The following is an 8,247-nucleotide window of genomic DNA, read 5'->3' on the forward strand; positions in this document are numbered from 1 at the left end:
GAACAGAAACTAGTTAAGGGTGAAGTGACGATGTGTATTGGAAGTATTTCCAAGATTAATATGATCATCATCGCACACTCCCTATACTTTCGGGATTAGTGTTGAACCTAAATAAGTGTTATTTGGTGTTTACGTTGAGCATGAATATGATTTAATCATGTTTATTGCAATACGGTTATTCATGCAAGTTAGAGAATAATTGTTGTTCTGTTTACATGAATAAAACCTTCTATGGTCATACACCCAATGAAAATGGTTTATTGGGTCTCGATCGTGGTGATACACATTTTTATAATCTTGAAGCCAAAAGATGCAAAGTTAATAATGATAGTGCAACTTATTTGTGGCACTGCCGGTTAGGTTATATTGGTGTAAAGCGCATGAAGAGAATCCATGCTGATGGGCTTTTGGAATCACTTGATTATGAATCAGTTGATGCTTGCGAACCATGCCTCATGGGCAAGATGACTAAGACTCCGTTCTCTGGAACAATGGAGCGAGCAACTGACTTATTGGAAATAATACATACTGATGTATGCAGTCCGATGAGTGTTGAGGCTCGCGGCGGGTATCGTTATTTTCTGACCTTCACAGATGATTTGAGCAGATATGGGTATATTTACTTGATGAAACATAAGTCTGAAACATTTGAAAAGTTCAAAGAACTTCAGAGTGAAGTGGAAAATCATCGTGACAAGAAAATAAAGTTTCTATGATCTGATCGCAGAGACAAATATTTGAGTTAAGAGTTTGGCCTTCAGTTAAAACAATGTGAAATAGTTTCACTACTCACGCCACCTGGAACACCACAGTGTAATGGTGTGTCCGAACGTCGTAACCGTACTTTATTAGATATGGTGCGATCTATGATGTCTCTTACCAATTTACCACTATCATTTTGGGGTTATGCATTAGAGACAGCTACATTCACATTAAATAGGGCACCATCTAAATCCGTTGAGACGACACCATATGAACTATGGTTTGGCAAGAAACCTAAGTTGTCGTTTCTTAAAGTTTGAGGTTGCAATGCTTATGTGAGAAAGTTTCAACCTGATATGCTCAAACCCAAATCGGAGTAGTGCATCTTCATAGGATACCCTATAGAAAATGTTGGGTACACCTTCTATCACAGATCCGAAGGCAAGATATTCATTGCTGAGAATGGATCCTTTCTAGAGAAGGAGTTTCTCTCGAAAGAAGTGAGTGGGAGGAAAGTAGAACTTGATGAGGTAACTGTACCTGCTCCCTTATTGGAAAGTAGTTCATCACAGAAATCTGTTCCTGTGACTACTACACCAATTAGTGAGGAAGCTAATGATGATGATCATGTAACTTCAGATCAAGTTACTACCGAACCTCGTAGGTAAACCAGAGTGAGATCCGCACCAGAGTGGTATGGTAATCCTATTCTGGAGGTCATGTTTCTTGACCATGACGAGCCTATGAACTATGAGGAAGCGATGATGAGCCCAGATTCCGCGAAATGGCTTGAGGCCATAAAATCTGAGATGGGATCCATGTATGAGAACAAAGTGTGGACTTTGGTTGACTTGCCCGATGATCAGCAAGCCATAAAAAATAAATGGATCTTCAAGAGGAAGACGGACGGGGATAGTAGTGTTACTATCTACAAAGCTAGAATTGTTGCAAAAGGTTTTCGACAAGTTCAAGGTGTTGACTACGATGAGAGTTTCTCACTCATATCTATGCTTAAGTCTGTCCGAATCATGGTTGCAATTGTCGCATTTTATGAAATCTGGCAAATGGATAAACAAAACTGCATTCCATAATGGATTTATTAAAGAAGAGTTGTATATGATGCAACCAGAAAGTTTTGTCAATCCTAAAGGTGCTAACAAAATATGCAAGCTCCAGCGATCCATCTATGGACTGGTGCAAGCATCTCGGAGTTGGAATATACGCTTTGATAAGTTGATCAAAGCATATAGGTTTATACAGACTTGCGGTGAAGCCTGTATTTACAAGAAAGTGATTGGGAGCACTACAACATTTCTGATAAGTATATGTGAATGACATATTGTTGATCGGAGATAATGTAGAATTATTCTACAAAGCATAAAGGAGTGTTTGAAAGGAGTTTTTCAAAGAAAGACCTCGGTGAAGCTGCTTACATATTGAGCATCAAGATCTATAGAGATAGATCAAGACGCTTGATAAGTTTTTCAATGAGTACATACCTTGACAAGATTTTGAAGTAGTTCAAAATGGAACAGTTAAAGAAGGAGTTCTTGCCTGTGTTACAAGGTGTGAAGTTGAGTAAGACTCAAAACCCGACCACGACAGAGGATAGAGAGAGAATGAAAGTCATTCCCTATGCCTCAGCCATGGGTTCTATAAAGTATGTCATGCTGTGTACCAGACCTATTGTATACCCTGCACTGAGTTTGGCAAGGGAGTACAATAGTGATCTAGGAGTAGATCACTGGACATTGGTCAAAATTATCCTTAGTGGAATAATGATATGTTTCTCGATTATGGAGGTGACAAAAGGTTCGTCGTAAAGGGTTACGTCGATGCAAATTTTGACACTGATCCAGATGACTCTAAATCTCAATATGGATACATATTGAAAGTGGGAGCAATTAGCTAGAGTAGCTCCGTGCAGAGCATTGTAGACATAGAAATTTGCAAAATACTTACAGATCTGTATGTGGCAGACCCGTTGACTAAACTTCTCTCACAAGCAAGACATGATCACACCTTAGTACTCTTTGGGTGTTAATCACATAGCAATGTGAACTAGATTATTGACTCTAGTAAACCCTTTGGGTGTTGGTCACATATCGATGTGAACTATGGGTGTTAATCACATGGTGATGTGAACTATTGGTATTATATCACATGGCGATGTGAACTAGATTATTGACTCTAGTGCAAGTGGAAGACTGAAGGAAATATGCCCTAGAGGCAATAATAAAGTTATTATTTATTTCCTTATATCATGATAAATGTTTATTATTCATGCTAGAATTGTATTAACCGGAAACATAATACATGTGTGAATACATAGACAAACAGAGTGTCACTAGTATGCCTCTACTTGACTAGCTCGTTGATCAAAGATGGTTATGTTTCCTAACCATAGACATGAGTTGTCATTTGATTAACGGGATCACAACATTAGGAGAATGATGTGATTGACTTGACCCATTCCGTTAGCTTAGCACTTGATCGTTTAGTTTGTTGCTATTGCTTTCTTCATGACTTATACATGTTCCTATGACTATGAGATTATGCAACTCCCGTTTACCAGAGGAACACTTTGTGTGCTACCAAACATCACAACGTAACTGGGTGATTATAAAGCTGCTCTACAGGTGTCTCCGAAGGTACTTGTTGGGTTGGCGTATTTCGAGATTAGGATTTGTCACTCCGATTGTCGGAGAGGTATCTCTGGGTCCTCTCGGTAATGCACATCACTTAAGCCTTGCAAGCATTGCAACTAATGAGTTAGTTGCGGGATAGTGTATTACGGAACGAGTAAAGAGACTTGCCGGTAATGAGATTGAACTAGGTATTGAGATACCGACGATCGAATCTCGGGCAAGTAACATACCGATGACAAAGGGAACAACGTATGTTGTTATGCGGTTTGACCGATAAAGATCTTCGTAGAATATGTGGGAGCCAATATGAGCATCCCGGTTTCGCTATTGGTTATTGACCGGAGACGTGTCTCGGTCATGTCTACATTGTTCTCGAACCCGTAGGGTCTGCACGCTTAAGGTTTCAATGACAGTTATATTATGAGTTTATGAGTTTTGATGTACCGAAGGAGTTCGGAGTCTCGGATGAGATCGGGGACATGACGAGGAGTCTTGAAATGGTCGATAAGTAAAGATCGATATATTGGACGACTATATTCGGACATCGGAAAGGTTCCGAGTGATTCGGGTATTTTTCAGAGTATCGGAGAGTTACGGGAATTCGGCCGGGAGTATATGGGCCTTATTGGGCCATACGGGAATAGAGGAGAGAGGCCAAAAGGAAGGAGGCGCGCGCCCCCCCTCTGGTCTGAATTGGACAAGGAGTGCAGCCCCCTTTTCCTTGTTCCTCTCCCCCTCTTTCCTTCTCTCCTACTCCAACAAGGGAAGGAGGATTCCTACTCCCGGTGTGAGTAGGACTCCCCCCTTGGCGCGCCCTCCTCCTAGGCTGGACGCCTCCCCCCTTGCTCCTTTATATACGGGGGCAGGGGGGCACCCCATGGACACAACAGTTGATCATTGATCTCTTAGCCGTGTGCGGTGCCCCCCTCCACCATAGTCCTCGATAATATTGTAGTGGTGCTTAGGCGAAGCCCTGCGACAGTAGAACATCAAGATCGTCACCATGCCGTCGTGCTGACGGAACTCTTCCCCGACATTCTGCTGGATCGGAGTCCGGGGATCATCATCGAGCTGAACGTGTGCTAGAACTCGGAGGTGCCGTAGTTTCGGTGCTTGATCGGTCGCACCGTGAAGACGTACGACTACATCAACCGCGTTGTGCTAACGCTTCCGCTTTCGGTCTACGAGGGTACGTGGACAACACTCTCCCCTCTCGTTGCTATGCATCACCATGATCTTGCGTGTGCGTAGGAAAATTTTGAAATTACTACGTTCCCCAACAAGTGTGTCTACGTACCCTCTTAGACCGAAAGCGGAAGCGTTGAGTAACGCGGTTGATGTAGTCGAACGTCTTCGCAATCCAATCGATCAAGTACCGAACGCACGGCACCTCCGCGATCTGCACACGTTCAGCTCGGTGACGTCTCTCGAAATCTAGATCCAGCTGAGGCCGAGGGAGAGTTTCGTCAGCACGATGGCGTGTTGACGGTGATGATGAAGTTACCGACGCAGAGCTTCGCCTAAGCACTACGACAATATGACCGAGGTGGAAATCAGTGGAGGGGGCACCGCACACGGCTAAGAAATCAACTTGTGTGCCTTTGGGGCCCCCCTGCCCACGTATATAAAGGAGGGAGGAAGAGGAGGGCGGCCTAGGAGGGGCGCGCCTATAGGGGGAGTCCAACTAATATTCCCAATCCTACTTGGAGTCCCCTTCCTTTTTCAAGAGGGGAGAGAGGGAAGGAGTAGGAGAGCGAGAAGGAAAGAGAGGGGGCGCCGCCCCCTCCCTAATCCAATTCGGACTTGCCATGGGGGGGCACCCCTTGAGGCCCTTCTCTCGTTTCCCGTATGGCCCATTAAGGCCCACTACTTCCCCCGGCGAATTCCCGTAACTCTTTGGTACTCCAAAAATACCAGAATCACTTGGAACCTTTCCGATGTCCGAATATATCCTTCCAATATATCGATATTTACGCTTCGACCATTTCGAGACTCCTCGTCATGTCTGTGATCTCATCCGGGACTCCGAACAACCTTCGGTACATCAAATCACATAACTCATAATACAAATCATCATCGAACGTTAAGCGTGCGGACCCTACGGGTTCGAGAACTATGTAGACATGACCGAGACACATCTCCGGTCAATAACCAATAGCGGAACCTGGATGCTCATATTAGCTCCTACATATTCTACGAAGATCTTTATCGGTCAAACCGCATAACAACATACGTTGTTCCCTTTGTCATCGGTATGTTACTTGCCCGAGATTCGATCATCGGTATCCTAATACCTAATTCAATCTCTTTACTGACAAGTCTCTTTACTCGTTCTGTAATGCATCATCCCGTAACTAACTCTTTAGTCACATTGCTTGCAAGGCTTATATTGATGAGCATTACCGAGAGGGCCCAGAGATACCTCTTCGACAATCGGAGTGAGAAATCCTAATCTCGATCTATGTTAAGTCAACAAACACCATCGGAGACACCTATAGAGCAGCTTTATAATCACCCAGTTATGTTGTGACGTTTGATAGCACACTAAGTGTTCCTCCAGTATTCGGGAGTTGCATAATCTCATAGTCATAGGAACATGTATAAGTCATGAAGAAAGCAATAGCAACAAACTAAACGATCATAGTGCTAAGCTAACGGATGGGTCTTGTCCATCACATCATTCTCTAATGATGTGATCCCGTTCATCAAATGACAACACATGTCTATGGTTAGGAAACTTAACCATCTTTGATTAACGAGCTAGTCAAGTAGAGGCACACTAGGGACACTCTGTTTGTCTATGTATTCACACATGTATCAAGTTTCCGGTTAATACAATTCTAACATGAATAATAAACATTTATCATGATATAAGGAAATGTAAATAACAACTTTATTATTGCCTCTAGGGCATATTTCCTTCATTCTCCCACTCGCACTAGAGTCAATAATCTAGTTCACATCGTCATGTGATTTAACACAAATAGTTCACATATTTATGTGATTAGTTCACATCTCCATGTGACTAATACCCAAAGGGTTTACTAGAGTCAATAATCTAGTTCACATCGCTATATGATTAACACCCAAATAGTGATCATGTTTTGCTTGTGAGAGAAATTTAGTCAACGGGTCTGCCACATTCAGAGCTGTAAGTATTTTGCAAATTTCTATGTCTACAATGCTCTGCACGGAGCTACTGTAGCTAATTTCTCCCACTTTCAATATGTATCCAGATTGAGACTTAGAGTCATCCAGATCGGTGTCAAAACTTGCATCAACGTAACTCTTTACGACAAACTTTTTGTCACCTCCATAACAGAGAAACATATCCTTATTCCTCTAAGGATAATTTTAACCGATGTCCAGTGATCCACTCCTGGATCACTATTGTACCCTCTTGCCAAACTCTTGGTGAGGTACAAAATAGTTCTGGTACACAACATAGCATACTTTATAGAACGTATGGCTGAGGCATAGGGAATGACTTTTCATTCTCTTTCTATTTTCTACCGTGGTCTGGTTTTGAGTCTTTACTCAACTTCACACCTTGCAACACAGGCAAGAACTCCTTCTTTGACTGTTCCATTTTGAACTACTTCAAAATCTTGTCAAGGTATGTACTCATTGAAAAATATATCAAGCATTTTGATCTATCTCTATAGATCTTGATGCTCAATATGTAAGTAGCTTCACCGAGGTCTTTCTTTGAAAAACTCCTTTCAAACACTCCTTTATGCTTTCCAGAAAATTTTACATCATTTCCGATCAACAATATGTCATTCACATATACTTATCAGAAAGGCTGTAGTGCTCCCACTCGCTTTCTTGTAAATACAGGCTTCACCGCAAGTCTATATAAAACCATATGCTTTGATCACTTTATCAAAGCATATATTCCAACTCCGAGATGCTTGTACCAGTCCATAGATGGATCGTTGGAGCTTGCACACTTTGTTAGCACCTTTAGGATTGACAAAACCTTCTCGTTGCATCATATACAACTCTTCTTTTAGAAATCCATTAAGGAATGTGGTTTTGACATCCACTTGACAGATTTCATAAAATGTGACAATTGCTAACATGATTCGGAAAAACTTAAGCATTGCTACGAGTGAGAAAATCTCATCGTAGTCAACATCTTGAACTTGTTGAAAACCTTTTGCGACAATTCGAGCTTTGTATATAGTAATACTACTATCAGTGTCTGTCTTCCTCTTGAAGATCCATTTATTCTCAATGGCTTGCCGATCATTGGGCAAGTCAACCAAAGTCCACACTTTGTTCTCATACATGGACCCCATCTCAGATTTCATGACCTCAAGCCATTTTGCGGAATCTGGGCTCATCATCGCTTCCTCATAGTTCGTAAGTTCCTCATGGTCTAGTAACATGACTTCCAGAAAGGAGTATCGGACCACTCTGGTGCGTACCATACTCTGGTTGACCTACGAGGTTCGGTAGTAACTTGATCTGAAGTTTCATGATCATCATCATTAGCTTCCTCACTAATTGGCGTAGGAATCACTAGAACTGATTTCGATGATGAACTACTTTCCAATTCGGGAGAAGGTACAATTACCTCATCAAGTTCTACACTCCTCCCACTCACTTCTTTCGAGAGAAACTTCTTCTCTAGAAAGGATCCATTCTTAGCAACGGATATCTTGTCTTCGGATTTGTGATAGAAGGTGTACCCAACAGTTTCCTTTGGGTATCCTATGAAGACGCATTTCTCCGATTTTAGTTCGAGCTTATTAGGTTGAAACTTTTTCACATAAGCATCGTATCCCCAAACTTTAAGAAATGACAACTTAGGTTTCTTGCTAACCCACAGTTCATATGGTGTCGTCTCAACGGATTTAGATGGTGCCCTATTTAACGTGAATGCAGTTGT

Source organism: Triticum urartu, chromosome 7 (assembly GCF_003073215.2).
Source record: "Triticum urartu cultivar G1812 chromosome 7, Tu2.1, whole genome shotgun sequence".
Taxonomy (NCBI): Eukaryota; Viridiplantae; Streptophyta; class Magnoliopsida; order Poales; family Poaceae; genus Triticum; species Triticum urartu.